Here is a 23,265-nt window from a genome sequence, read left to right as displayed (position 1 = left end):
TATTTAACAATAAGACTGATTAATTTATCCCATTAAATAACAACTGAATTGTACTGTAATCTCACTATTTACATAATAAATTGCATTGTGATGACAAAAATCATAAGTCCTTACCCACACTTGCACAGCTTGTGAACAAAACTGACTAATTTTTTCAGACTGCTTAATCCAATTGGCTATTTTGCTGAATTTGCTGGCTCAAACGCTGATGGCTGTCAGCCAACACTTCTCTACCCAATGTAAAAGAGCATTTTGTCTCCATCTATTGATGAGAACTAAGAACTGCAGCCCTCTCTAAAAAAACGACTATTTTTGAATTGTCCTTTGTCTTCTTTCGGCATTGTTAGATCACGACGATATAAACAAAAAGTGTTTATAGAAAACATTACACAAAAATCAGTCATCATGACACAGTTTTAAAATTTTAGTGTGAAAACACTCAGCCACATGAAAGCATATAAAAATGTAATACGCGCTTGTTTGGGCTTTGTAAAATGAAAGGCACTATAAAGGAGACATTACTTGAGCGATTGATTGATCTATTCACTTTCCAGATTTCTCCTTACAGGTCAAGAGATGTGTAGCAGTCCAGTGGGAAACTTCTTGACAGGGTTAAGGCTAGGGCTAATTAGGATAGGTACTGTATACTAGCATGCCTTAACCCAGTGACAAAAATATGAGCAATTCTATGGGGTTTTAGATTTCCATGCTTTGTCACATTAATTATTAATGTTTAACATCTCTAACACATAATTAATGCTTTTATAATTAATATATTTTTATTGTTATGCAATTATCATTTCCCTACAATTTTGTGTATGTTTTTTCATGGACACGATCATTTTTCATTTCTGGTGTTGGCAGGTGTTTGTATGGTCATTACGATGATATGCGATTGCCAGACAGGTGAGGCATGCGCCATGTGGTCCATGACATTAGAGCCTCCATGATATATAAGACTGCCACTTGCAATAAACAGTGTCTGAACTTTAAACATTTGATGAGCTAGCACTTAAACAAGACTAACAGAAAATATTCAGTTTTACTATTTGCTTTGTCCTTTAAACTTGCAGAACATTCAAATGATTTTTGTTTTTATCTTTGTCTATTACTATGATAAAACCTCTTCTTCTATCCTTTTGTAATAGATCTCTTCTCTGAACAATGCAGTCAGACCTGGTAGTATGTTTGAATAGGGTTTGGCCTGTGTGACTGATAGATGGAGTCAGCCATTAGATAGACTAGAAGGTAATTCCATCTGTAGCCACTAGGAAGCAATATATCTTAATATGAGAAGCTCCAGAAATTACAGGACTTAGAGAAAAACCTACACAGATGGACTACAGGCTTTATGGTCACATATGATACACTGAATTCATGACTGCATTATAGTAACAAGCTTATTTCAATTAAGAGAGGTCAAGACATATAAACAGAAACTGCAATTCACGCTAGATGGAATGGCACATCTACAGAAAATACCTTTACACTGCAATAGAAACCTCGGTACGTGAGAGGAAACCCACATCTAATCTATGCACAGAAAGGATCTGAGGTCCAATTGCAGGCATTTAGCAACACATCATCAAACAATAACCACTTACAATGCACATTGCTACGCATGAAATTCTCTGCCTAAAATTCCTCAGAAAATGAAAATGGACTTCTAGGAGTTTTACAAGCACAGTGTAGGGATTCTGTATGGCTTAGCTACAAAAAACACACATTACTGACTAAGAATTTGCTCAATTGATAAAGCCAAATACAAGTGTGCAAAGGAAGATATTTTCTCTTTAAGAAAATGAGGAAGTGTTTTGCTGATGAGCACAGTTTTAAAACATTGAGTCTCGGTTTTTATCTCTTTTTTTTTAGGTTCACTGAAGTGATCTTGTATATGGTGGATTCTATCAGCGACATGAGAGCTTTCAGCAACAACACAAGGACTTTGAGAGGAAGGAAGCAAAGAAACGGAGACACAATGCCGGCAAAGTCATTCCTTAAACTGGGCAGTACATGGCAATTTTTTTTTTTTTTAATTTTTGTTAATCACAGTAATCCTGAGCTGGCCACACCTGACATCTGTGCTACAGCCTTATAATCTGCATTTCAATTAGAAATAGTGTAAAAATTAAAACTAAAAAACAACAAGTCCAGCTGTATTATTGAAGCTTTTTAGATGCTAATGACAGACTGCCCATGAACGATACTTGATATGCACCCTGGTGGGAGCCATTGCAGATTAGCTCTCCATGAAACAGCACAACCAGCAGTGTGCACTGCACAGCTGGGAACAGCTGCCTTGAGCAACGCTGACTGTTTGTCTGCTTTTCTACGGTCACAGACGGAAAACTGCTTTCCGGGATTTGTCCAGGGGAGGGTGTGCGTATCAGTTCTTATGCTCCTGAACACTCATCGTTCACACTTTGTTTAGTTTAGTGACAGAGTTATTTTCTATAAAGTAAACACCCTCAATTTCAGAACTAAAAATGACGTCTGCAGCTCTTATTTATTTATTTTTTTTACAAAACCTGCAAAAGACTGTCAATATGCATTTGGAAAAAAATGTCAGAGCAATTCTCTTCAGATATAACAATGTGTCATTCTTAATAATTAGACTATTTATATACACAGTAATACTGTAATACAAGGACAAAGCAAAAAGTTTAAATTTTAATGGGGTTTACAAGTGTATTAGTTATGTGGGAGGGGGAGTTCCCAACTGGCAAGAGGAGATCAAGGAAAGAGACATCATGATTGTCGCACAGGATGGTGGTGGTGGTGGGCTTTTAGGATGGTTCCTCATAACCAACCACACTTGTAAGGGGGATATATCTCAGTGGCAGTGTGAGACAGCAAAGGCCGATACAAAGCAATAAGTAATGTATGCGTACTTAGAGTTATGAAAATACAATAGACAAAGAGAGTCTGTGACATGGGTTGAAACAGAAAATGTTCCACCAGGATGCTCAGGGCAGGCCAGGCACCACAGTCCTCTACACAAAGAGAGTGAGAGAGAAGGACAAAAGCTGCAAAGGACTAACATGAGGTTACAAAATCTTCTGGCCATCAGTACATGGCTCCAGGTAAGGAGAAGTGGAACCATGCTGCCCTTTTAAAGGTAAGGATAAGTCGCAAAACCTCCAGCACTTTTAGGTGGCAGAATGTGCTCATCATGGGGAAAGAAGTGTTTCAGTTTTAATAGAGATACTCACCAATGCGAGTGTCTGAAATCTCACAAAAGGATGTTATAGTCTGGAGACCATGTAGCAGAAACAGGTTTGGTCAACACTAGATGTGATACTGGAATAATGCTTAATGTGCCATGTAAAGCTATGTGGAGAATCAATATTAAAATAAGTTAATATCTTCATTCAGTTCACCTTAATACCAGATACCTAAAAAGAAATCCACATTTTTTACTTATGTAATGTCAGGTGATTTCTCAACTTACTTCTCATGTTAACAAATGATAGATAGATAGATAGATAGATAGATAGATAGATAGATAGATAGATAGATAGATAGATAGATCAACACACTTCACAAAAGTTAAATACAGTAGAGGAGTGTTTAAAAGATGCCCTCAAGATCAACATGAGGAAAGGTAATACTGACCTAATTTTTTGGGTGAATCAACAACTGTGAACAGTGCAGCTGTAGAAGTAAATGGTCGGAAAGGTCTATCTGGAAAAAACCTCATACTTTAATGTAAAATCCTCCAAAAATGGGACTAATAAATTCACTATGCTATAAGCCACATCAACAATCACTTGGTACCTAGCTCATTAAGCAACAAATGGCCGTTTTCAGATTAATCTCATGCCTTTAAAACACATATATATTCCCCCTCCACACATCTCAATGAAATGCATAAATATAATAGCAGTAGTAAGATCATTTGTATATTAAGACAGTAGTTCCCAAATCCAGTCCAGGAGATCCTATAGGATTTTTACTCCAACCAGATCCAAAATCGATGATAATCATTGATCTTATTTAATTATGTGGTCTTTTTTCTCTTCTCTTATTCTGCATTCAGAAAAGCACACCAGTATGATTTTTACATTTATAAGACATTTAGAGATATTTCTATTTTTGCTATAGCTTTAACTCTCTTTTGTTGTTTTCCTATTATTTTGTCCTTTTTCTGTGTCATTTGCCCCTTCACTGTATCCTAAAAATAATAATTAAAAGCAAATGGAGCAGACACCCAGGCAAACAACACTAAATGATGAAAGGTCGCAACTACTTCAGCATCAGACATTTTAATGTGTAAATAATGGATTAAATATCCATAGAACCTGTAAAAACAGAATGAAAATATTGCAAACAGGTTACAAAATGACATTATCCCCGTATAACTGCTGAGTATATTTTAATAAAAATTTATCAAACTTAGTTTTGTGATTTCTACAACACAAAAACTGGGAAATAACAGCTCACTTGCTGGTTTTTAACTTGTGAAGCTCTTTGTGATTGTCAGCGAAAGGTGCTATATAAATAAACTTTACTTACTTACTTAATTGGGCTAGGAGTCCACTTAAAAACAGAAGATGATTGAAAGAAAAACCTGCAGACACAGTGGGTCCTAAGGACTGGGTTTGTGGCCGCTGAATGAAGACATTCTTGTTCACCATGGCACCAGATTGTGGCAATGTGAATGTGCCCTGTGATGCCCCGGAGCTCTGTCTAGTGACAGCTCCGACATACTTCAACATCTGATGTTGTTGGAACAGGCTCTGGTCTCAGCATACATAGTTCAACTAGATTATGAGGGTTCAGTAAAGGATAGATTATTGGATGCAACACATTACTTAATTTTGTTTTTGCAGATACTTAATTTCAGCACAGCAAATTTAGCTTGCAAAATGTTTCGTGAGTAAAAGTCAAAGCAAAGTTTAAACGTCATTTTTAATTTTCTTCTGCCCAAGTTACTGAGAATCAGTGGCTCTAAAATAAACTGCACTCAATAAAAGATTACATTTGCTTCAATGTGAAGACACTTTTTTTTACCAATTTTTTTAGTGTCCCTATAATACATCTAGAACAAAACATTAAGGTGAAAACAGCCTAATGTTGAGATATTTACTGGAGTACTGTATAGTACATGCTTACTTCCTTGAAGAGTATTCTTCCTTCCCTCAAATACATTGAAGAATTCTCTCAACTTGGTACTTGTGAGAGACTCCATCTGTTAAAGATAACGACTCATTAACATGTGTCACAGGTGGCTCGGAGAAGTGTAACCGTGAAATCTCTAAGGAAATGGGAATACGTTCTACTTCTGAGATACTGGGAGAGTCGCTCACAGCCATTTAAACTCATCACTCTGCTCTCAACAGTCTCGCACTGACAGAGAAAAGTCTACCACAGCCCAACCCGTTTGTGAAAAATATTCCTCTGTGTGATCCAGGTTCCTCCTACAGTCCAAATGACAGGCAGGTTTGGTGGATTGATGATGTTGAATTGGCCCCTGATTTTGTGTATGTGTTTACATCCTGCAATGAGCTGGCACCAAGTCCAGGGACTGTTCCTGCTCTTCACCCAATGCTTTCTGGGATAGGCACTCTGGGTAAACAGGTTCAGACAATTGATTGATGAATTCTTTCCATATAACTGCAAAAAAGAAAAACAAAACTTAACAGTCATAGAATCAGTGTCCATTTCCTTTCTGAAAGTCAAAGGCTCCTCTAATAAACCTTCAAAATTGCTTGTTTTATGTGACATTTTATTTCTTGTGGTCCAAAAACACAGACAGGACCAGCTAGACAAAACATGAGATACTTCCAGATCAACTTCAAGGTCATTTACTGCTGTGAATCTTTAAAACAATGTAACAAAGGTGATGCAGGAGATGAAGGGACACCCACAGAGAGACATGTGACTCGAGTCACCAGGAAAGCTTAGGCTACACCGCAACAAAGCCATAAAGCATTGTACATTTGTGAGTTCATTAACATTTTCTGGATATACTCGATAATAGATATAAATTAAATAGAAACCAGCTGCTATAGAAAACCATAAAAAAAGTATTATATGTCATTCACATATCTGTAGGGGGCTCCTGGAATTCCAACAATACCACCCTGAACAGAGAGGAGGCACTTTAATTTATTGCCTTTTCTTTTCCATCAAACGTTTCCAGTGACCCAGTTTTGCTTTCGCCCAGTAAACCCACTTCCAGGCCACCATCATATAATCTGAGGTGCAATATGAAGTTAGCATTCAGTCTGTAATTAGCCTTCACTGGAGTGATCTTGTCAACCTAAAGCCCATTTTCTGTTTTTGCACCCTTGTGTGCTATTTTCTTTTGCCTTCTTTTCTGATTGCCATTAAGCTGTGCTTTCCGACTGGGTCCCCAGCCCTTTGCAAGCCTAACATGTCTTTCTTTGAACACATAGGTCCTTCCATATATCAATTTTCTGTACCCAAGTATCAAAATCGGGAGCAGGAGACACCCCTGGATGGAACATAAGTCACTCATACCTAAACAATTAACCCAACACACATGTTCAGGTTGTGGAAGGAAAAAAAATGAAAACCCAGAAAATAAAAACACATAGAATCAAGTAAAAGTATTCTCAAACAGGAAAGAAACCGTTCTAGCCAGTCAAGCCAAAGGGTAGCTAATTTTAGCATGAATTATTAACTAGGCTTCTCTTTGTAAGGCTGTTTTCTACAGCAAGTTTATTTCATTTGAGCCCTGCTACACAAATTCAATAAAGATATGATCCCCATCATGATTTAAACCCAGTTATGAGGCAGCAGCACCAATAAGGCTAGTGCCTTTTTACTACAGTTGCATAATAGACATGGTTTATGCTGAATTTGTAAACACAGAGTATAATTAAAGGGTGAAATATCTGTACAAAGGCAAAGAATTAACTGTCAGGTGCAGAATTACTGCCTCTGCTCCTAGGGTGCTTCAGTAAATGTTAAATCGCTGTGAGGAGAGCTAGATGTTAACTCATCTTGAGAGCTAGTGCTAAGTATGAATTACCAGCTGGAGGACTAGCATTACCTTCACTACAGAAGCTGTGTGAAGCACAAATTGCAAGATGGAGAGATTGTGTCCCATTACCGCAGAAGGTCAGAAAAATATGAATTGCCTTATGGTAAACACACATACAAATATATATTTGGCACATTAGTTAACCAAAATATCAGAGGGGACCAACACTTTCAGTGTATGATTCTCTAATAACATCAATGCCTAAGTATTTTATATCATAACTTGATGACACAGGGTAATACAATTAGGTCAAATGTGGATAATTAATGCATACAAAAAAGAACAGTTCTTCAAGGATGAAAATGAAATTAGCTTAATAGTACATCCTGGGCTATGTCTGCTGCTAGGAGTTGGCTACTTCCCTGCAATATCCCCTTCCCCCTAACTGTTCTTGCTTTCCTGCTTCTTAAATTTTTTCCAAACAGGGCCTTGGCACCTCACCTAAAGTCACATCACTTCACATTGAGTCAAAACCTTTGTTCTTTCACTTGGGTGTGCATTTCAGTATCTCAATTTATCATGAAGCCTCAATGACATACAGTTGTACTCTTATGTGGTATGTGTGCTGGCTTTCCATTTTGAATGATTTTATTGTTCTTATTTCACCTTGTTAATTCCATTTAGACAAAACACCATACCAGTTGAAAATTATGAGATAACAAAATGCATTCATGCAGAGTTTCCACTGTTGTGGCGTAAACAAATATGAGCCTCAGAACAAAAGAAGGTGGCTCCTGGTAAGTGTAAGCATCTGTACTTATTATATTACATACAGGGCATAATGAAGAGAAATCCATTTTATTTTTATTATTATTTTATTATATATATTTTTTAACTAAAAAAGAGGATTTCCCTGACTGTATATAAAAGTGGTAGCGAAGGGTGAGGGTAGAGAGTGCAAAAGTGAACATTAGCTCCTATAAAACAAAGGTCATCCCCCAACCTAGTAAGAGAATTACCATGACTGGTTTAACTACACTTAAATTGCCCATGGGTGTTGAGTGGCTGGTCACGCCTCAGCCTGCTGGAGGACAGAGATTTCTGCTGATATTGGTGTTTGGGCTAAGCAGGCATGCCACTTCCCCAGAGAGTAAGGAACACTGCCAAATCATGCTTAGCAAGGCGAATTGCGGCCAGAAGGGGTTTCTTTGTTCTTCTAGATTTGCCTGTTCTATACACCCTGCAGGGTAAATAAGACAAGAGAAATAATATAAGACAGATATCTGTATATCATGTTGAGGGCAGCTAATTCTAATATATAATGCATACGATGTGTTGCAGTTATTCACAAGAAAGACAACACATTTACTGTTTTCGTCCAATAGAGACTTTTACATCTAAATGAATGTACCAAAGAATAAATTTAAATATATCAACTAAGGTAGACACAAATCAAGTAGTATTGTACTTAGCGCTTTACAGAAAGAATAGTCATTAAAAAACAGATGCACAAACAAATGGTAAAACATTTACTTTATGTTTTTTTTCCCAGTGTGTCACTAGGTGAAACAGTATATGCACGCAAATAAATAAGATAAATTTATTCATGTTTTATATTTTATACTCCCACTATGTGGATTTTAACAGACACAATAAAAAGAAAACACACAAATCATGGCTTACATCACTGTACTGCACATAGCACCATCACACCAGCTACTAGATAGTTAAGCATCACCTTTCATTTTATATGGTGCTTTTTTGAAATTGTATGAAAATATGAATAAACAGGGCTGCAGCAATCAAGCGCTATTTAAGAGAGAGAAAAAAAGTTGTTTTCACACAAAGCTAAAATTAGAAAATAAGATGTGGGGTGGGGTTATTCAATAACTCATAACAACCAGTATGGTTTCAGTATGGTCTCCATCCCTGAGACATAGGTTTCATTTAATTCAATAAGCAGATTCAAAAGACAGCACTTTGTACAAATGGATCTGTATCCAGTTTTCAGAGTTGGCCTACTTTCATACAACAAGATCAACTATTTAAAATTAACCATGAAAACAGTTCTGTCCCAAACAACACCAAGCAGTGTTTCCTCCTTTCCTAAGAATCATGATTAAAATCCCTTAGAATGATGCTGTGTACTGTAGTTCCTTCACACATCTCAAGTAAAAGTGAATTGCATTATAGATTCCATCCACCTTTTATCTTGGTCTGGGGACACTGCACCATTAGTGCTTACTCTCTCACTGAGGACATTCTAGACTGTGGCAGGTTCCCTCATATTTCTAAGGACCTTCTTGAGCATACCCTTCTTGGGGGACTTCCGGTCCTCTACAGAAATGGGAGAAATGCATGCTTTGAGGCATCTGGAGTTTCTTGTCCTTGATTCCTATGGCTTTCCTTAAAACTCCCAACTTGGACCTCAGAGGAAAATGGAGTGAGTTGTGACAAAGGGTGGAGGCACTAAGATTCTGTTGTGCAACCTTCATCACCTAACTGGATATATCCAATGAAAGTTAAATAGATGAAACACTACACCTCTACCCTTCTTTTCTTAATTTTTTCAGAGTGCCAATAACCTTTACCTATTTTTTCCTTTTACAGTTTCACGCTGATGAAACCCTTCACCTCTTCCATGTAGTGAAAAGCCTTTCGGAGGATCACTAGATGAAAATGCAAAAATACACACAAAAAGTTCAAAGCAAAAATCAAGTAAAATTTTGAACAGCGCTTCTCAAAAAGAGGATCTCCTCAGTGGCATATGAACAAGAGAAACACAATCCCAGGGCACTGCATAGAGAGATTACATGAACATATCAGCAATATGTCACACTTCAGGGAGACCTCCAACTTAAACCACATAAACACAATTGTAAAAGTTAATGTATCAGCTAGGTTTCATTTTGCATAATGCCACTGATAAAAGTTCCTGGTAAAAATGTGTAGACATTGGAATAAAGGAGCTTGCACCTAACAAGTTTAATTTCAAAGCATCAAAATGCATAATCTTAAAAAGAATTCCCACATATGCATACATAAAATACAGAAAAGAACTTTATCACATGCATGTGCATGGGAGACAGGTTAAAGGCAAAACGTTGCTGTTGGTAATTATACTCCGAACCAGGTGTTGGCGCTATGGCTTAATGCCCTTTCTTTTTTCCCTTTGCAGAACAGAAGACTGACAGCCTTTCCACCTCTGACATCACTTTTTTCTTCCGGCATTCTGAACCTACTCCTTACTGCCTGGGCCATATAAATCCAGATACGTCACCATCTTGAGCCAGACCCTTATTGACTCCCGTCTGTGAATAAATACTTGTGCTGTCTTTAACTTTTTGATTATTTTCATTTCAATGAATTAAACGGGGTACACCATGGTGCCCTAAACCTCTTTTGATCTCTTTGTTACAAGTTTTACATTATATGGTGTCATTAAGTGTGAGATCTAGTTGAAAGTGTATTGACACTGGAAAAAAACAGAAAGGTATTAAAATATGTGAGTACATAAAGTCATACATCCATCCATTATCCAACCTGCTATATCCTCACTACAGGGTCATGGGGTTCTGCTGGAGCTAATCCCAGCCAACACAGGGCACAATGCAGGAAACAAACCCCGGGCAGGGCGCCAGCCCACCGCAGATAAAGTCATACAGTACACAGCAAATGAAAAACAAATCATGAATCCCAGGAAATGTTTTTGTATCTATCCATGAATTAAACTAAAATTAAGATTTACCTTTCTGTTGTAATTGTTTATCCTACACATATATGTACAGGATGAGAGGCTTTATATTCATCCATCAATCCATCCATTTTCTAAGCTGCTTATCCTGAGCGGGGTTTTAGGGAAGCTGGAATCCATCCCAGCAGCACTGGATGCAAAGCAGGAACAATCCGTGGACAGTCTACAGTCTACTACAAGATGAATACACAAACACACACTAGAGCCAATTTAGCAATGCCAATTCCCCTAAGTTTTGGATTGTGGGAGGAAGCCAATAAAGAAAAGGGGAGAGAACAAGCAAGCTCCATGCTGGAAGCACCTGTGATGTGAAGCCCTATCTCCTTGCTGTGAGACAGCAGCACTACCACTGCACCAGTGGGTCATCCACTTTATATAACACTAGGAGGGCTCGCTTCGATCGCCCACCCCCGGGTTTGGTTTACCGGATATACAATTTAAACAGATTGTTATTTTCATGGGAATTGTTACATATGCATTACTTTTACCTTTACTTTAAAACTTTTGTAAAAACAATACTTGTCCTTTATTTCCGTCCCCGGGTGTGGTTAAATCTCTTTCTCGCAGGACGTATAACGCTGCTCATGTTGTGAAGGGGGAGGCGACTGAATACACGCTAAGGAGATGCCGTCGGATCATCTGCGGTCTTTCTGCTGCTGCTGCTGGCAAGCTGCGTGTTCTTTTAGTTATGCTGCACATCGTTCCTTTAAAAACCTGTACAGCAGCTGTCCTTTTGCTACTTCGTATCTCTGCCACTCGCGTTGTAAAGGGGGGGTTGAACACATGCTAAGGAGTTGTAGTCGGATCATCTGCTGGCTTGTTGCTCTGGCAAGCTGCGTTTTCTGCTTGTCATGCTTTGCATCAATCATTTCAAAGCCCGTACAGTAGCTATCTTTTCGCCACTTCGCGTCTCTGCCGCATGTGTTGTGAAAGGGGGTGGCAGGGGTTGAATGCACGTGAAGGAGAAGCAGTCGGATCATCTGCTGGTTTCCTGCTGCGTGTTCTGCTTCTTGTGTGTCATTGTTTTAAGAGCTAGGAGCACATGATGTCTGTCTGCCAAAAGTATTCCAACAACTGCTTGGTTAGATGTCCTTGAACTTGTTTTAATTGTTGTCTCACTGCCATGTCTCGTAAGACAAAAAATTGTCTTCCAAAAAGATCTCCCGTCCAGGATTTTTTTTTATAATAGAAAGATGACAACCATTTCAAAATAAGAGTATCCTTCATACACTTGCATTGGAATATGCAAGTTAAGATATGAATGAATTAATGAATAAAAATGTGTATCTCAGAAAATCACTGGCATGATAGGCACTGTGGTTACCACAGCTTCTTCATTAATCCAATGTCAGCGTGGATTTTGTGTATCCTACTTGTGCCTGTCTGGGTTTCCTCTGTGTACTCCACTTTTTCTCCCATATCTCCAAAGACATGAAAATTAGGTAAAGTTAAATGGTCACTCTTAATTGGCCCCTTGTGAGGGTCAGTATATGCGTGCGTGGGCACTGCAGTGAAATGGTGACACGTCCAGGGCTCTTTCCTGCCTTGGGCAAAGTGCTGCTGCGACAGTTCCCAAGCCTTTTTGCTTCAAACTGGAATAAGTGGATTGGAAAATGTTATGTTATCTCAGAAAATGAATGTGGCTGAAGTGCCACCTAACCTTAGCAATGTGTACTGCAGCCAGTGTTCTGTTAGTAAAACCTGAATTACTGTATTCTGCATTGGGGGGCTTCAAAGGAACAAAATGCCTGCCTCTATAACAAATTCAGTTTAGTGAAGGGGGTGTAAGAGATAACTAATCTGGCTACTTAAATGTTTTCAAGTCGATGCACACATTTATATACAGTATTTGTAACTATTTACACAATGCCGAGAATGAAAGTACTTCAGGCTTCAACAAAGTAACACGTTTATCCAATTCGATATATATGCTCAGTCTGGATCACTTCCTGCTGGCCAAACAAGGGTTAATCAATCATATTACTGAGACTGACACTCTGCAGTCACAATCAGTTATTATGTGCTGCCAGTAAGACAGCCAGCTTCCAAAAATAGGCTGACTACCTGTTTAGAAGAGCACTCTAAGCCAAGAAAATACACTCAAAATATTTATATACCTTACTTTATTAGAACTGTTAATTTTATCTTACAAAATGGCTGACTGTAAATTAGCCTTCTGCCTTTAAAGCCATATTTAATAGACCCACGGCCAATTTTATATTCTAATATTTTTGTTTTGTGCAGAATAAAACTACACAGCTCTAACTATAATGGATCACTTTCCAGAAGCTTCTTATTTGGTTCGAGTCGATATTTATTTAATAAATATGAGAAATGTTGGGTGGGGGTTGAATTTTGCTTTGCTATATTAAGTTTGACTTGATTGCATGAAATGTTATTTGCTTCTAATTAAAATAAATACATACATACAGTTATGGCTCCCCATCTCTACTCTGTAAAAGTCAGCATCCTTCTAGTGCAGCGGCCTGTGTGCTCAGTTTATCAGTAGAAGCAGGCATATTGGAACCCTGGGGCAAGGCAGGGGGTGCAGTCATTGTAGTTTACAACTATTGTCTAACAGTATGCTACTCATTTACCATTGAACCCTACCTCCCCTCAACATTTTTTTTATAAAGGGACCCCCTGCAGGGTACCTACTAGGAAACCAGACAGCTCATTAAAACAGTGTGGCAGTGCTCTCTCAGAGCTTGTCTCTCACCTTGGAGATAACAGAGCAGCCAGCTGAAGGAAATTTTTATAGTAAAGCATGGCTGTTTATATGTTTTAAGTCCGTTTTTAAATGTTGAACAGAAAGTGGATGTGGGAGAAGGGGGGAAAGCAATGGGATTTCCAAGGCTTGCAGCAAAAATCCAAAACAAGCTCTTCTAATAACAATAAACTTTATTTCCTATCTAAATAATTTCCTATAGTGAAGAACATCACAGGGGACTTTACTAGCACAGAGTGATAATTACATTTTTTTTCTTTTAACAATAGGAGGCCAGAGCAGAATAAGTGACTCATTCAGTTATTCGAAGAGTGACAAACAAATGAAAAACTTGTGGTGTACAGTCTATTCAATTTCTTTGCCACACTGCCATCACCTCCAGGTTCCATATGCAGACCCTTAGAAGGAACTGTTGTTGCCCAAGGAGTGGCTACACAGAGGGGGTATGGTTTGCTCCAAAAGTCCTTCATGTATCACATGCCCTTTACAATGTAGGGTCTACTGTTTGTAACATAACTCTTCAGCACAGGACTCTTCTGGGGAAAACATAAGGGAGTATTGCAACTGTTGTTTCAGCATTGGTCTTCTCTTTTTGCAATTTACCGTAAAAACACCCTGTTCTGGCATAAGATAAATAAGTGTTACCTTGATGTGCATTCAGGACCCTGGTTACTCTTTCATATTAGTTCTTTTAATGCTCAGCCCAGGACACAATTCCAACTCTCTGGCTCAGACCCTGCATAAACCCTTTGCAAACATTTTACCTTCAAAATTTCCACTCAGGTCTTGAAATTAAAAAAAGGTACGACTAATAACCATATTCTCCACCTTTGAGGTTAATGAAAGAATTATTGCTCATGGCAAAAAAAGCTTTCAACTCATTATTAAAGAGCATCTTTTTACAGTGAAGATTATTAAAAGGTGATCTCCAGAAGTACATTTGACAATGTTTTTAGTTTTATAATGTGGGCATGAGCAGTTTAAGTGACTCTTACCGTATTCACAGAGTAAGTTGCTGGTGAAAACTCAAAGTGTATAACACCTATTATAGTAAGCACCATTCTTTGATACTTTACAAAAACTGTGTAACTGATATCTTAGTAGGATAAATGATTAGCACAGGCCCACAAAGTGAGTCTGTGATGGAAAATAAAAATGTAGCATTATAATCTTATATAGCACCTTTCACAATGAACAGCACGTCAAGGTGATTTATAGATATAGTATGAGAAGTGCTTTAAAATGTCAAATGATTAGCTTATAAGTTATTAAGTTATACAGTGGTAGTAGACAGAAAAAGAGCCCATATAGTTTTACACAGACCCTACCTAATAGTGAACATCATTTCAAGGTAACTTGTAAATATGGCATAACTAGATATTTGGATCTTTGGATAGGTGATCATCTCAGGATTGCACAGTGATTTGGTGGTGGGCACTCAAAATATAGTCTTATGATTTTATATACTATATTGCACAGTAAGCATCTGCCATGAACTTGGGAGAACCTTAGCATACAGTCCCAACAAATTATAGCAAAAAGTCTCAACAAGTGGAAGGATTAGTCAATTTTTTTTATAATTTTTTTTTTTTACACAAAAATGTTCTTCTTAATAAAAGTTTCAAGAAGGACAATAGACACAGCAGGAGTTGACTTAAGCAGGTAATCCAAACAAGTCCCAAAAACACACATCCAGAAAGAATGGTCAAAAACAGAGCATAAAGGTCAAAATCCAGGAAAACTTTACAAAAATCCCAATAAATCCCAATAACTCACCAAAACCACCAAGCACATCCAATGAACTGCGAAGAACCGCTAGGTTTTTTTGCCTTTATATGGCTGAGAGGAGTCCATTGACAGTAATGGTGCCCCACCTCTTGGGGAACCACCTACAAAACACACAGGACAGAAACAGAAAATATGTAAAAATAATACACATAATACAAAAACATCTGTAAAACCATGGCAACATCACCATGAGGTTCTTTGCTGCTAGTGAGACCGCCAGCATCCAAAAAGAGTTTAACTGCTTTAAAAAATCAAGAGGCTTTGAGCTGCTCTCTAAGTCAAGAAAACCCAGCCCCCAAATTCTGATCTTTATAAGTATAATATACATAGATTAAGTTATATGCTTGGAATCGCACAGTAAGTCAATGATGGGAACTAAAAATGTAGCCTGACAATATTGCATGGTACATTTTATAGTGAACATCTTCTAGTGTCATCTTATGATCATGCATAGCAAATTTACTTTTGTTGTACTGTGTAACTGAAGTACTAGCTGGTTAAGAGATTTCCTTTGATGATTTCTTTTTGGGAAACTGTGTTGTGTAGTCGTTTACTTGAGGCACTAGGACACAGTGTGGCACCTAACTCTGGTTGGATTAAAACCAGTTTTCTGTTGTAGCACAATTTCATTACTGCTATCTTACATAATAATTCAGGAAAGAATGTAAACAGATATAAATATGTTGTGGTTTTTAAAACACTTGTTTACACGTCACAAAAAGGTTCCATGAAAATGCTCCAATTTTCAATATACTCGGAGGCCTGTTCACTTTTACCACTATCAGCTTCAAAAATGGTGTTCCTATATGTGAGTGGCACCAATTTCAACTTGAAATTACCTGGTTAGTTTTCACATGGGCGGCACAGTGGTGCAGTGGGTAGTGCTGCTGCCTCGCAGTTAGGAGACCTGGGTTCGCTTCCTGGGTCCTACCTGCGTGGAGTTTGCATGTTCTCCCCGTGTCTGTGTGGGTTTCCTCCCAAAGACATGCAGGTTAAGGGCTTTGGCGATTCTAAATTGTCCCTAGTGTGTGCTTGGTGTGTGTGTCCTGCGGTGGGCTGGTGCCCTGTGATTGGCTTCAGCAAACCACCGTGACCCTGTAGTTAGGATATAGTGGGTTGACTAAAGGATGGATGGATGGATAGTTTTCACATTATCCATGCAGAAATTTTTTAGATTGGTTTGATGAATTTATTTTGGGAGGTTAGGAGGGCAATTTAGAGTGAATTTGGCAGTGGTGTTCCACAACAATCCTGTCACTTGTCTCTATTCATGTCAGCAAAGGTAGTAAATACAAGTCCACCCAAGTCTATCTACATCTCTGGCCTTCCATCAAAACAGTAGCAATGTATGACATACTGTACATAAAATAACTTATTTAATCCAATTCAATATAAAGTACAGTACATTGTGCACCAACAATGACTTACTTTTTCACCTAACAAAAGAAAAATGTAATTAGCCCTCACCTTTCTTCATTGTCCTCAGTATCTGTGCTGTCACCACTCATCTATTTTGGGTGAGGCTACTCGCAGTCCTGCAGCTCAGTACGGCTGAGTCACTAGGGTGAGTATGCCATGGTTGCTAAGGCAACAAGGTACGGAAGAGAGAGCAGGGTGTCTGCACAGGTTGCGTATGATTTGCCACACCACAGAAAGCAGATCCACCCAGTTTCCTGTGCTTATAACAGCCTCCAGATATTTATTTACAGCTTTTATTATTATTATTACATTATGCCAAATATTCTTAAATGTTTAAAGGCACAGAACACCTGGACTTTATAATGCTCTTAATGGAGTACCCTAATAAAAACATTTTCATTCTGTTATATAAACAAGGAAAAATATTATTACCACTGGGATTATTCATTTTCAGTTTAATTTTGTGCAGCAGTCGTCACTAAGTGCAGGCTCAGAGCACTGTAACACGTTCACATGCGAATTACAGTTATAATTACAATATATTAGAAAATTGTAATACCATATACTTACAAGTGTTGCCTGCACAAATCATTTAATGAATGATATTTTTAGATTGATCTTGTGGCATAGAAGAAAATTGCATGACTGTGTGTGTGTGTTCATATGCTTTCCCTCAGTAGGAATGATGAATTGGATTACTAAATGTGCAGGTCCCAGTTAAAAGTAAAAAGAAAAGGCATTTCCTGCATTAGAAAATACAAAATAATCTCAGATCAAACAAATTTTATTCAATAATTTACTTTTTAGTTTTATATAAAGTACCTTGTTTCCACTTGCTTATTGTCATAATGTGAGTCAGTGGTGGGGATTGAAAGTTTAGCCTTATGATTTTACATAGCATCTTTTAAAGAATACACCATTCTGAAGTGCTTTCCGGATTGCATAACTGGAACTTTGGCAAGCAAGGTTATTTACTTAGGATCAGACAATGAGTCACCTGTGTCCTCTGAAATGCAAAGGTGTCAGTTTGGGTGCCACGGTGAGTAGCACTGCTGTCACACAAATTCAGCATCCTGGGTTTTAATCCCATGTCCAGTTGTTGTCAATGTCAAGTTTGAATGTGTTCCATGTCGTGTTTTTTCCCACATCGCCAAAGGTGTTGATATTTGGTTGATTGATCATTCCAAATTAGCCAGTGTTTGCTTAAGTGGGCCCTGTAATGGACTGGTGCCTTGCCTATGGTTGCCTCCTGCCTTACCAGCTGTGCTGCTGAAATGACCCTGGCACCCCACAACCCTGAATTGGATTAAGGGGTTTGAGAATGTCATGGTACCCGTCTTGTCCGTCAGTTTATCCACAATAGGATATACTGTGGCAGAGCACCTTCATCTGGCTGATGGCATACGCCACAGTAACACAGTCTGAATAACATTAAGTTAATTACATAGTATTTTTGGAAAAACAGAGATTGTGCTGTGGTTAATGCTGTTGTCTCACAAATACTGAGTCTTTGGTTTAAACCCCTTCCCTAGTTGCTTTCAATGTAGTTTGCATGTTAACCTTGTGTCTACACTGGTTTTTATCCCAGCACTCCAATTTTCCTCACACATCCAGAAGACATACAGGTTAGGTTGTCTAAAATGTTCCTGTGTGAATGTGTGCATGAATGAGCCATGTGATGACCTGGAGTTTCATCCTGCTTTGTGCCCATTGCTGCCAAGATAGGCTTCAGACCTCCCAACAATGATATGGATTAAGCGGTTCTGAGAATGTCATGCTGTATTATTTTGAGAAAGAATTTACAAATATGCTATTTTTATCTCTAATTTCCCCCTTCATTTAGGAATTTCATTTAAAGTACTGAAAAAGCAGGAAATATTTCTAAGTCCCAGAGGTCTGTTCTCTTTAATTGCTATCAGTGCCATATACGGTACTCCTGTGCCAATTGTTGTCAATTCTAATCTAGCTTCATCAGCTAAGTTTTCATATTAGTCATATTAATAAGTGTCAGGCTGACTTGCTGGTGAGGCTTTGTTTTATTTTCTTTTTACCTTAACTACTTGTTCTTGGACCTCCCCGTACTATCCCCATACTTGGGACAGACACAGTGGCATTCTTTGGATTGCAAATATGTGAAACAGCCGTACCTTACCATATTTAGTCAACAGCTAAGATTTGCCTTGTAACGGGTGCGGCTGCACTTTACCTGCGGCAATCACTGAGCATTCTTATCTGCAGCCCTCCAGTAACAAAGTACTTCCCACTATACTGCCACTTACCTGAGTTCCTGTTATAACTAGAACAACAAAATAATGGACGGTAGCTGTTCAGAAGAATTCTAGCCTTTTGCATCTACATTTTACCTGTGGCTAGAACCAACTTCAAATCTTAGTCTTAGCTTCAAACCTTCAAAGAATGTGCAAAGGAATGCATATTACTATCCCTTCAGAGTGGAGGTGGAATAATATTCCTGTATTTTCTTTGGTGATCCAGTTTTAGCCCTTCTAAAAATTGCTGATCAGGGGATGAATCCAAATTTCTTTTCATTTGAGCAGTTGTTTACCTGGGTACCCAACTATTGATTTTTACCCAGCCCAGGCTTGACTGCTGCCTGCCATCTTTTGATATTGGGATATTGGGCAACAACTCCTCATTTTCTAAAAATTAGAGTTAGAAATTGTAAGGATTTAATTTCAATGATTTTTTATGTCTGAACTCAGCCATCTGATAAAATGAAACCCCACCCAGGGCTTGGATATGTCTTGTATGTGATGCTGTCAGTAAAGACTCCTGTCACCTACTCCATATAATTGGATTATGAAGAATTAGAAAAGTCAGTGGGTACTGAGGTTCTGTACTATTTTAAATTGGAAGAAAATAAATTCTCAATTAGAGGATCTGTTCAAAACTTGTTTAAAATATGGCAAAATCTAATTAATTAAACAAATCTTAGAATAAGCAATTATATTGGAAAAAAGGACAATCTCAATTCTTTGTTGTTTTTAAATATTTGCTCATGCTGTTGGCTCTCCTCTCTTTCTTTCAGACTGGGGTTGAATTCTGGTTTGTTAAGTTTGACTTGAGTGTATGAAATGTTGTTTCCTTCAAATAAAATAAATAAAGTAAAAAAAAAAAATAAAAAAAAAAGAATTAGAAAAGGAAATATGGATAGAACATTTTATATACTATTAAGGTAAAAGACATTTATGACTGTTATTTACATGCATACACACACACACACACATAAAATATAAATATATGTATGCATGTTGTGATCTGTAGGGGGCACCACTGAGTCCCCAAACTCTCAAATACACTAAAACCAACACAAGTCCCAGCTTCAAGTAAATTAACTTTATTTTCACAATACCTTTACAACATTTCACTATATCAGTAATAGCAGGCTTATTATCTCCTCTCCCTCTCTTTCTTATTCTCCTTCTACTTCATCAGATTAGCTTCATCCTTTAACTCCCTGAGGTGATGCATTGGAGCCTTTTCATGCCAGACCTGGAAGCACCTCCGGTGTTACTGCAGTACACATTGGAAGCACTTTCAGGTCAGGCGGAAGTTCCTTACAGTACGGACAATCTGTCCCTGCAGCACTCATGGAAGCCAGCAGGGCAGTCTAATTGAAACTATTAATTCCCAGCCTAAGCTGCGAGTATCTCTTCAGGGACTGTAGCCAAGGGAGACTGCCACCTATTGTATCGGGGAGTAAATAGTCCATGTGAGTGGTCTCCCCCTGTCCATCCATTAAACTAGCCTTCTGGCCATTTTGAACAATACCAGCTGGAATGCCAGCCCATGCTTGGTGTCCATGACAATGTGTACATATAAGAGGAATCGTTCTGCATTTGCAGACTGTCATTAGATCTTAATTATTGGGTATTGGGTAAAATAACATACCTTTCTTAAAAATGCTTAAACTGTTTCACAGTCCTGGGAAACAGAAGCCTAACGTGGAAGCTTTCAATGCAAGGCTGAAAAAAAACCTAGACTGGGCCCAAGTATATCATAGAATCTATGTGGGTATATATCCATACCAACATTCATCCCAGTTTGTAATTGCCAATTAATCTAACCTACATGTTTTTGGAGGTGTATAAGGAAAACCAAAGTACATAGAGGCCCCATGTGGATACAGGGCACGGGATACAAACTAGGGTCACTGGTTCTGGAGGTAATAGTGCTACTATGCTGCCCCTAATAATTAGATAGCTAAGTATTATTTATAACAAAGGGCAAAAAAGTCTGACTTTCTATTCTTTAGACTGTCCGTCTATAGTATATGTGTGGCTTGCCCTACCTGGGCACTATTCCTATGATTTTGTTAAACTCAATCCCCTTGCCCCTTTTAGTGTCTCCTCTGAATTGAAGCCAATAGTTGCCTCGTCACCACAACACACAAAGTAAGCCATTATAGATGGTACAGGCTAATGTAATTTGCCACCAATATCAAGGATGATTGTGGCAATCAGTTTTCAGTGGGGACACTTGTGGATGTCACTAAGGGAAAAAGTAACTCCATGGCTAAATAAAACCCCATGTTGCCACAAAATGAAAGGCTATTACAGTTCATCATTCTCTTTCACAAAGATCACATAATTGTCAGTAAAAGTTGTCTTTTGTTTCTAAGATAGCATAGTGTGTCTTGGCATGTGGTTTTGGATAAACAGCCCCTTTAGTTTTAAAAGCGCCTTCTTTAAAAACACTTCTTCAATTTCACAAACAGCACAATATCTTTCAGGAACTAATGATTGTTATGGTTCCCCTTTTCGTGGAGCTCCAGGTAACAAATACAACATCAGATAGCAGATTTGATAAAGGACTAGCGCAATGCTGTGTTGATACCAGCAAGCACAATGCAGGCCAGGCCATGCAAGCTTCACACACAGTTTTTTCTTTTCTTTGTTTTTGAACAGATCTGCCCTGCTAAGAAATGAGCATTAAACTAACAGCTAAATTTGTCATGAGCAGGAAGTTCTTAAAGAAACGGAAATGTATGCACAGCAAATTCAGAAATTTCAATACAATTGTTTAATGGCTTTCAGAAAATATCAGAAGCTCTGCTTTATATTACCAAAAGACAAAAATACTGTACTTTCTAATTTTGTTTTACTATCCACCTTACCAGAAACACGCCCTATACGTCTCTCTACTTTGTCAAAGGAATTGCAAAAAGGGCTTTGGACACAGTTTATATATACTAAGTGAAGTGCTATGTTAAAAATTGCAAGACTGACAAGATTGCACAATTCTTTACAGGCTGAGGCTTGTTTGGTCATCATTTCTAATGCTGAAAAAGAAACATTTTGCAAAATGTACTGCTCTCTCAGAAAGACCAATATAACTTCCGCCCAACAGTTTTACTTTATACAGTGGCTTTCCTCACATATACATGATGAACACTAGAATGTTTAAGACTTTCTGTTAAGCAGCTTCAGCCATCTATTTTCTGGACTTGCTTTGCCCAGTACAGGGTTTGGGGGAGTCAGAGCCTCCACCAGTGAAAGAGGACCTTAGGCACACTCATGCACACAGCTAATTTAGATTTGACAGTCAACCTAACAGTTTAGTCACACACAGGGAGAACATACACACTTAACACAGAAGATCCTATAGCTCATAACAGAATGGTGACCTGGGTCGAGTGAGGTGGCACTACCACCAGCTACACCACCATGCTGCCCAGCTGCACATTCTAATTCCCATAAATTAAGGCAGCATGTAGATTTGGGGAAAGTAAACACTGTACACCTTTGACAAGATGAAGGAACTAAATTAAATCTTTCATAGTGGGCTTCTCAAGCAATATCATTTTATTTTGTCTAAACAATATAATAATAAAATGACTACAACAATCATAATAAACACACATATTGGTAAAATATTTCCACCAGTCTTTTCAATTAACTTTAAATCTGGTTTTCATAATGCATGACTCTTTTTAATTTTTTGAAAGAATATACAAAGCCATTCTCAAGGTTAATGGTTAATCGTAAACGTGTACTCACGTAAACACAGATAATAAGAGAAGGAAGGCAAGCAGACGGGTAGTCAGATAAGAAACCTTCAGAAAATACTAATCTATCAGTCAGCTGGTTCATGACTGTAACAAGAAATTACTATATGTCTGTTTATTATTGGGTGAGCAGGACAGCAAGGCCTGAAGAAAATTACCATCTATCTATGGCTTGACAACCAAAAAAAACAGAAACACACCTTTCATGTCTGCTTGTGTAGCTATCTATCATCTATGCAATACCTATCAATCACTCAGTGGCTTGGTAGTCACAGACACGCATATGCAATATATATATGATCCATTGAAAATAACACCTTTCATATTAATCTGTCATAACAGAGACTACTATTTGAAGTTTTTTGATATGTGTATTAGCCTGCTAACTTGAAATACACATAAATTACGCACAAAGCCGTGTTTGCATGTAAAATGTAACATATTCATGCCTTACATTTTTCTGTCTAACTCAGTATCTTTTCAGTCAATAAGAGAGCCACGAATGAAATTGGTGATGGCTACACAGCCAAAACAATGTGTCTATAACCTTTTTTACTATTTATTTTTCAATGTGGGAATAACCTTTCCCCTTTTTCCTT

General features: G+C 38.0%; 1 long non-coding RNA gene across 3 annotated transcripts in view; it reads right to left on the bottom strand.

Moving 5' to 3' along the window:
* LOC120542492 overlaps nucleotides 1-23,265 on the bottom strand; it is a 132,278-nt gene that overhangs the window by 62,324 nt on the left and 46,689 nt on the right. For 2 of the 3 annotated variants that reach the window (XR_005636189.1, XR_005636190.1), the window contains exons 3-4: nucleotides 15,211-15,323; nucleotides 5,116-5,616 (exon numbers count right to left, since the gene is read on the bottom strand). This is a non-coding gene — a long non-coding RNA (uncharacterized LOC120542492). Of the gene's footprint in view, nucleotides 1-4,361; nucleotides 5,617-15,210; nucleotides 15,324-23,265 lie in introns of those variants that run through there. The other variant, XR_005636188.1, reaches the window with a different exon arrangement.

Source organism: Polypterus senegalus, chromosome 13 (genome assembly GCF_016835505.1).
Source record: "Polypterus senegalus isolate Bchr_013 chromosome 13, ASM1683550v1, whole genome shotgun sequence".
Taxonomy (NCBI): Eukaryota; Metazoa; Chordata; class Cladistia; order Polypteriformes; family Polypteridae; genus Polypterus; species Polypterus senegalus.
Note: the sequence above shows the minus strand (reverse complement) of the source record. Positions and strands in the feature narration are given on the sequence as shown.